Source organism: Gymnoscopelus microlampas (assembly GCF_963454915.1).
Source record: "Gymnoscopelus microlampas genome assembly, chromosome: 1".
NCBI classification, from domain to species: Eukaryota; Metazoa; Chordata; class Actinopteri; order Myctophiformes; family Myctophidae; genus Gymnoscopelus; species Gymnoscopelus microlampas.
Genome location: NC_139962.1, coordinates 65758012 through 65766235, shown reverse-complemented (window position 1 = coordinate 65766235; position 8224 = coordinate 65758012).

Genomic DNA, 8224 nt, shown 5'->3' with positions numbered 1-8224 from the left:
CTCAGCCTGAAAAGGCTATTTAGACCCATGATATTTTTTAAGAAAGTGGGTGTCAGTTTACTCATAAGGAAGGCCTTTAGGCTCATGTATTGTGGATTGGGCTTCTATTTGGCCACTTTTAACCAAGTCACACAGTCAGCAGCCACTTAGACTGTACTGGGAACAAGTTACAGTGAAACGTCACCAAAGTGCTTCTCTCAGCCTGAAAAGGCTATTTTGACCAATGATCTTTTTAAGAAAATGAGTGTCAGTTTTGTCATAAGGAAGGCATTTGGGCCCATGTATAGTGCATTGGGATTCTATTTGGGCACTTTTAGGTACAACACACAGTCACCAGCCACTCAGAATGTACTGGGAACAAGTTACAGCCAAATGTCACCAAAGTGCTTCACTCAGCCTGAAAAGGCTATTTAGACCCATGATATTTTTAAGAAATTGGGTGCCAGTTTAGTCATAAGGAAGGCCTTTGGGCGCATGTATTGTGGATTGGGCTTCTATTTGGCCACTTTTAGCCAAGTCACACAGTCAGCTGCCACTTAGACTGTACTGGGAACAAGTTACAGTTAAACGTCACCAAAGTGCTTCTCTCAGCCTGAAAAGGCTATTTTGACCAATGATTTTTTAAAGAAAATGAGTGTCAGTTTTGTCATAAGGAAGGCATTTGGGCCCATGTAGAGTGCATTGGGATTCTATTTGGGCACTTTTAGGTACAACACACATTTGACCAATGATTTTTTTAATGAAAATGAGTGTCAGTTTTGTCATAAGGAAGGCATTTGGGCCCATGTAGAGTGCATTGGGATTCTATTTGGGCACTTTTAGGTCCAACACACAGTCACCAGCCACTCAGAATGTACTGGGAACAAGTTACAGCCAAATGTCACCAAAGTGCTTCTCTCAGCCTGAAAAGGCTATTTAGACCCATGATATTTTTAAAGAAAGTGGGTGTCAGTTTACTCATAAGGAAGGCCTTTAGGCTCATGTATTGTGGATTGGGCTTCTATTTGGCCACTTTTAACCAAGTCACACAGTCAGCAGCCACTTAGACTGTACTGGGAACAAGTTACAGTTAAACGTCACCAAAGTGCTTCTCTCAGCCTGAAAAGGCTATTTTGACCAATGATTTTTTTAAAGAAAATGAGTGTCAGTTTTGTCATAAGGAAGGCATTTGGGCCCATGTATAGTGCATTGGGAATCTATTTGGGCACTTTTAGGTACAACACACAGTCACCAGCCACTCAGAATGTACTGGGAACAAGTTACAGCCAAAAGTCACCAAAGTGCTTCTCTCAGCCTGAAAAGGCTATTTAGACCCATGATATTTTTAAGAAAGTGGGTGTCAGTTTAGTCATAAGGAAGGCCTTTGGGCTCATGTATTGTGGATTGGGCTTCTATTTGGCCACTTTTAACCAAGTCACACAGTCAGCAGCCACTTAGACTGTACTGGGAACAAGTTACAGTGAAACGTCACCAAAGTGCTTCTCTCAGCCTGAAAAGGCTATTTTGACCAATGATTTTTTTAAGAAAATGAGTGTCAGTTTTGTCATAAGGAAGGCATTTGGGCCCATGTAGAGTGCATTGGGATTCTATTTCGGCAATTTTAGGTACAACACACAGTCACCAGCCACTCAGAATGTACTGGGAACAAGTTACAGCCAAATGTCACCAAAGTGCTTTTCTCAGCCTGAAAAGGCTATTTAGACCCATGATATTTTTAAGAAAGTGGGTGTCAGTTTAGTCATAAGGAAGGCCTTTGGGCTCATGTATTGTGGATTGGGCTTCTATTTGGCCACTTTTAACCAAGTCACACAGTCAGCAGCCACTTAGACTGTACTGGGAACAAGTTACAGTGAAACGTTACCGGGAACAAGTTACAGTGAAACGTCACCAAAGTGCTTCTCTCAGCCTGAAAAGGCTATTTTGACCAATGATTTTCTTAAGAAAATGAGTGTCAGTTTTGTCATAAGGAAGGCATTTGGGCCCATGTATAGTGCATTGGGATTCTATTTGGGCACTTTTAGGTCCAACACACAGTCACCAGCCACTCAGAATGTACTGGGAACAAGTTACAGCCAAATGTCACCAAAGTGCTTCTCTCAGCCTGAAAAGGCTATTTAGACCCATGATATTTTTTAAGAAAGTGGGTGTCAGTTTACTCATAAGGAAGGCCTTTAGGCTCATGTATTGTGGATTGGGCTTCTATTTGGCCACTTTTAACCAAGTCACACAGTCAGCAGCCACTTAGACTGTACTGGGAACAAGTTACAGTGAAACGTCACCAAAGTGCTTCTCTCAGCCTGAAAAGGCTATTTTGACCAATGATCTTTTTAAGAAAATGAGTGTCAGTTTTGTCATAAGGAAGGCATTTGGGCCCATGTATAGTGCATTGGGATTCTATTTGGGCACTTTTAGGTACAACACACAGTCACCAGCCACTCAGAATGTACTGGGAACAAGTTACAGCCAAATGTCACCAAAGTGCTTCACTCAGCCTGAAAAGGCTATTTAGACCCATGATATTTTTAAGAAATTGGGTGCCAGTTTAGTCATAAGGAAGGCCTTTGGGCGCATGTATTGTGGATTGGGCTTCTATTTGGCCACTTTTAGCCAAGTCACACAGTCAGCTGCCACTTAGACTGTACTGGGAACAAGTTACAGTTAAACGTCACCAAAGTGCTTCTCTCAGCCTGAAAAGGCTATTTTGACCAATGATTTTTTAAAGAAAATGAGTGTCAGTTTTGTCATAAGGAAGGCATTTGGGCCCATGTAGAGTGCATTGGGATTCTATTTGGGCACTTTTAGGTACAACACACATTTGACCAATGATTTTTTTAATGAAAATGAGTGTCAGTTTTGTCATAAGGAAGGCATTTGGGCCCATGTAGAGTGCATTGGGATTCTATTTCGGCAATTTTAGGTACAACACACAGTCACCAGCCACTCAGAATGTACTGGGAACAAGTTACAGCCAAATGTCACCAAAGTGCTTTTCTCAGCCTGAAAAGGCTATTTAGACCCATGATATTTTTAAGAAAGTGGGTGTCAGTTTAGTCATAAGGAAGGCCTTTGGGCTCATGTATTGTGGATTGGGCTTCTATTTGGCCACTTTTAACCAAGTCACACAGTCAGCAGCCACTTAGACTGTACTGGGAACAAGTTACAGTGAAACGTTACCGGGAACAAGTTACAGTGAAACGTCACCAAAGTGCTTCTCTCAGCCTGAAAAGGCTATTTTGACCAATGATTTTCTTAAGAAAATGAGTGTCAGTTTTGTCATAAGGAAGGCATTTGGGCCCATGTATAGTGCATTGGGATTCTATTTGGGCACTTTTAGGTCCAACACACAGTCACCAGCCACTCAGAATGTACTGGGAACAAGTTACAGCCAAATGTCACCAAAGTGCTTCTCTCAGCCTGAAAAGGCTATTTAGACCCATGATATTTTTTAAGAAAGTGGGTGTCAGTTTACTCATAAGGAAGGCCTTTAGGCTCATGTATTGTGGATTGGGCTTCTATTTGGCCACTTTTAACCAAGTCACACAGTCAGCAGCCACTTAGACTGTACTGGGAACAAGTTACAGTTAAACGTCACCAAAGTGCTTCTCTCAGCCTGAAAAGGCTATTTTGACCAATGATTTTTTTAAAGAAAATGAGTGTCAGTTTTGTCATAAGGAAGGCATTTGGGCCCATGTATAGTGCATTGGGAATCTATTTGGGCACTTTTAGGTACAACACACAGTCACCAGCCACTCAGAATGTACTGGGAACAAGTTACAGCCAAAAGTCACCAAAGTGCTTCTCTCAGCCTGAAAAGGCTATTTAGACCCATGATATTTTTAAGAAAGTGGGTGTCAGTTTAGTCATAAGGAAGGCCTTTGGGCTCATGTATTGTGGATTGGGCTTCTATTTGGCCACTTTTAACCAAGTCACACAGTCAGCAGCCACTTAGACTGTACTGGGAACAAGTTACAGTGAAACGTCACCAAAGTGCTTCTCTCAGCCTGAAAAGGCTATTTTGACCAATGATTTTTTTAAGAAAATGAGTGTCAGTTTTGTCATAAGGAAGGCATTTGGGCCCATGTAGAGTGCATTGGGATTCTATTTCGGCAATTTTAGGTACAACACACAGTCACCAGCCACTCAGAATGTACTGGGAACAAGTTACAGCCAAATGTCACCAAAGTGCTTTTCTCAGCCTGAAAAGGCTATTTAGACCCATGATATTTTTAAGAAAGTGGGTGTCAGTTTAGTCATAAGGAAGGCCTTTGGGCTCATGTATTGTGGATTGGGCTTCTATTTGGCCACTTTTAACCAAGTCACACAGTCAGCAGCCACTTAGACTGTACTGGGAACAAGTTACAGTGAAACGTTACCGGGAACAAGTTACAGTGAAACGTCACCAAAGTGCTTCTCTCAGCCTGAAAAGGCTATTTTGACCAATGATTTTTTTAAGAAAATGAGTGTCAGTTTTGTCATAAGGAAGGCATTTGGGCCCATGTATAGTGCATTGGGATTCTATTTGGGCACTTTTAGGTCCAACACACAGTCACCAGCCACTCAGAATGTACTGGGAACAAGTTACAGCCAAATGTCACCAAAGTGCTTCTCTCAGCCTGAAAAGGCTATTTAGACCCATGATATTTTTTAAGAAAGTGGGTGTCAGTTTACTCATAAGGAAGGCCTTTAGGCTCATGTATTGTGGATTGGGCTTCTATTTGGCCACTTTTAACCAAGTCACACAGTCAGCAGCCACTTAGACTGTACTGGGAACAAGTTACAGTTAAACGTCACCAAAGTGCTTCTCTCAGCCTGAAAAGGCTATTTTGACCAATGATTTTTTTTAAGAAAATGAGTGTCAGTTATGTCATAAGGAAGGCATTTGGGCCCATGTAGAGTGCATTGGGATTCTATTTGGGCACTTTTAGGTACAACACACAGTCACCAGCCACTCAGAATGTACTGGGAACAAGTTACAGCTAAATGTCACCAAAGTGCTTCTCTCAGCCTGAAAAGGCTATTTAGACCCATGATATTTTTAAGAAAGTGGGTGTCAGTTTAGTCATAAGGAAGGCCTTTGGCCTCATGTATTGTGGATTGGGCTTCTATTTGGCCACTTTTAGCCAAGTCACACAGTCAGCAGCCACTTAGACTGTACTGGGAACAAGTTACAGTGAAACGTCACCAAAGTGCTTCTCTCAGCCTGAAAAGGCTATTTTGACCAATGATTTTTTAAAGAAAATGAGTGTCAGTTTTGTCATAAGGAAGGCATTTGGGCCCATGTAGAGTGCATTGGGATTCTATTTGGGCACTTTTAACCAAGTCACACAGTCAGCAGCCACTTAGACTGTACTGGGAACAAGTTACAGTGAAACGTTACCGGGAACAAGTTACAGTGAAACGTCACCAAAGTGCTTCTCTCAGCCTGAAAAGGCTATTTTGACCAATGATTTTCTTAAGAAAATGAGTGTCAGTTTTGTCATAAGGAAGGCATTTGGGCCCATGTATAGTGCATTGGGATTCTATTTGGGCACTTTTAGGTCCAACACACAGTCACCAGCCACTCAGAATGTACTGGGAACAAGTTACAGCCAAATGTCACCAAAGTGCTTCTCTCAGCCTGAAAAGGCTATTTAGACCCATGATATTTTTTAAGAAAGTGGGTGTCAGTTTAGTCATAAGGAAGGCCTTTAGGCTCATGTATTGTGGATTGGGCTTCTATTTGGCCACTTTTAACCAAGTCACACAGTCAGCAGCCACTTAGACTGTACTGGGAACAAGTTACAGTGAAACGTCACCAAAGTGCTTCTCTCAGCCTGAAAAGGCTATTTTGACCAATGATCTTTTTAAGAAAATAAGTGTCAGTTTTGTCATAAGGAAGGCATTTGGGCCCATGTATAGTGCATTGGGCTTCTATTTGGCCACTTTTAACCAAGTCACACAGTCAGCAGCCACTTAGACTGTACTGGGAACAAGTTACAGTGAAACGTTACCGGGAACAAGTTACAGTGAAACGTCACCAAAGTGCTTCTCTCAGCCTGAAAAGGCTATTTTGACCAATGATTTTTTTAAGAAAATGAGTGTCAGTTTTGTCATAAGGAAGGCATTTGGGCCCATGTATAGTGCATTGGGATTCTTGTTGGGCACTTTTAGGTACAACACACAGTCACCAGCCACTCAGAATGTACTGGGAACAAGTTACAGCCAAATGTCACCAAAGTGCTTCACTCAGCCTGAAAAGGCTATTTAGACCAATGATATTTTTAAGAAAGTGGGTGTCAGTTTAGTCATAAGGAAGGCCTTTGGGCTCATGTATTGTGGATTGGGCTTCTATTTGGCCACTTTTAGCCAAGTCACACAGTCAGCAGCCACTTAGACTGTACTGGGAACAAGTTACAGTGAAACGTTACCGGGAACAAGTTACAGTGAAACGTCACCAAAGTGCTTCTCTCAGCCTGAAAAGGCTATTTTGACCAATGATTTTTTTAAAGAAAATGAGTGTCAGTTTTGTCATAAGGAAGGCATTTGGGCCCATGTATAGTGCATTGGGAATCTATTTGGGCACTTTTAGGTACAACACACAGTCACCAGCCACTCAGAATGTACTGGGAACAAGTTACAGCCAAAAGTCACCAAAGTGCTTCTCTCAGCCTGAAAAGGCTATTTAGACCCATGATATTTTTAAGAAAGTGGGTGTCAGTTTAGTCATAAGGAAGGCCTTTGGGCTCATGTATTGTGGATTGGGCTTCTATTTGGCCACTTTTAACCAAGTCACACAGTCAGCAGCCACTTAGACTGTACTGGGAACAAGTTACAGTGAAACGTCACCAAAGTGCTTCTCTCAGCCTGAAAAGGCTATTTTGACCAATGATTTTTTTAAGAAAATGAGTGTCAGTTTTGTCATAAGGAAGGCATTTGGGCCCATGTAGAGTGCATTGGGATTCTATTTCGGCAATTTTAGGTACAACACACAGTCACCAACCACTCAGAATGTACTGGGAACAAGTTACAGCCAAATGTCACCAAAGTGCTTTTCTCAGCCTGAAAAGGCTATTTAGACCCATGATATTTTTAAGAAAGTGGGTGTCAGTTTAGTCATAAGGAAGGCCTTTGGGCTCATGTATTGTGGATTGGGCTTCTATTTGGCCACTTTTAACCAAGTCACACAGTCAGCAGCCACTTAGACTGTACTGGGAACAAGTTACAGTGAAACGTTACCGGGAACAAGTTACAGTGAAACGTCACCAAAGTGCTTCTCTCAGCCTGAAAAGGCTATTTTGACCAATGATTTTTTTAAGAAAATGAGTGTCAGTTTTGTCATAAGGAAGGCATTTGGGCCCATGTATAGTGCATTGGGATTCTATTTGGGCACTTTTAGGTCCAACACACAGTCACCAGCCACTCAGAATGTACTGGGAACAAGTTACAGCCAAATGTCACCAAAGTGCTTCACTCAGCCTGAAAAGGCTATTTAGACCCATGATATTTTTTAAGAAAGTGGGTGTCAGTTTACTCATAAGGAAGGCCTTTAGGCTCATGTATTGTGGATTGGGCTTCTATTTGGCCACTTTTAACCAAGTCACACAGTCAGCAGCCACTTAGACTGTACTGGGAACAAGTTACAGTTAAACGTCACCAAAGTGCTTCTCTCAGCCTGAAAAGGCTATTTTGACCAATGATTTTTTTTAAGAAAATGAGTGTCAGTTATGTCATAAGGAAGGCATTTGGGCCCATGTAGAGTGCATTGGGATTCTATTTGGGCACTTTTAGGTACAACACACAGTCACCAGCCACTCAGAATGTACTGGGAACAAGTTACAGCTAAATGTCACCAAAGTGCTTCTCTCAGCCTGAAAAGGCTATTTAGACCCATGATATTTTTAAGAAAGTGGGTGTCAGTTTAGTCATAAGGAAGGCCTTTGGCCTCATGTATTGTGGATTGGGCTTCTATTTGGCCACTTTTAGCCAAGTCACACAGTCAGCAGCCACTTAGACTGTACTGGGAACAAGTTACAGTGAAACGTCACCAAAGTGCTTCTCTCAGCCTGAAAAGGCTATTTTGACCAATGATTTTTTAAAGAAAATGAGTGTCAGTTTTGTCATAAGGAAGGCATTTGGGCCCATGTAGAGTGCATTGGGATTCTATTTGGGCACTTTTAACCAAGTCACACAGTCAGCAGCCACTTAGACTGTACTGGGAACAAGTTACAGTGAAACGTTACCGGGA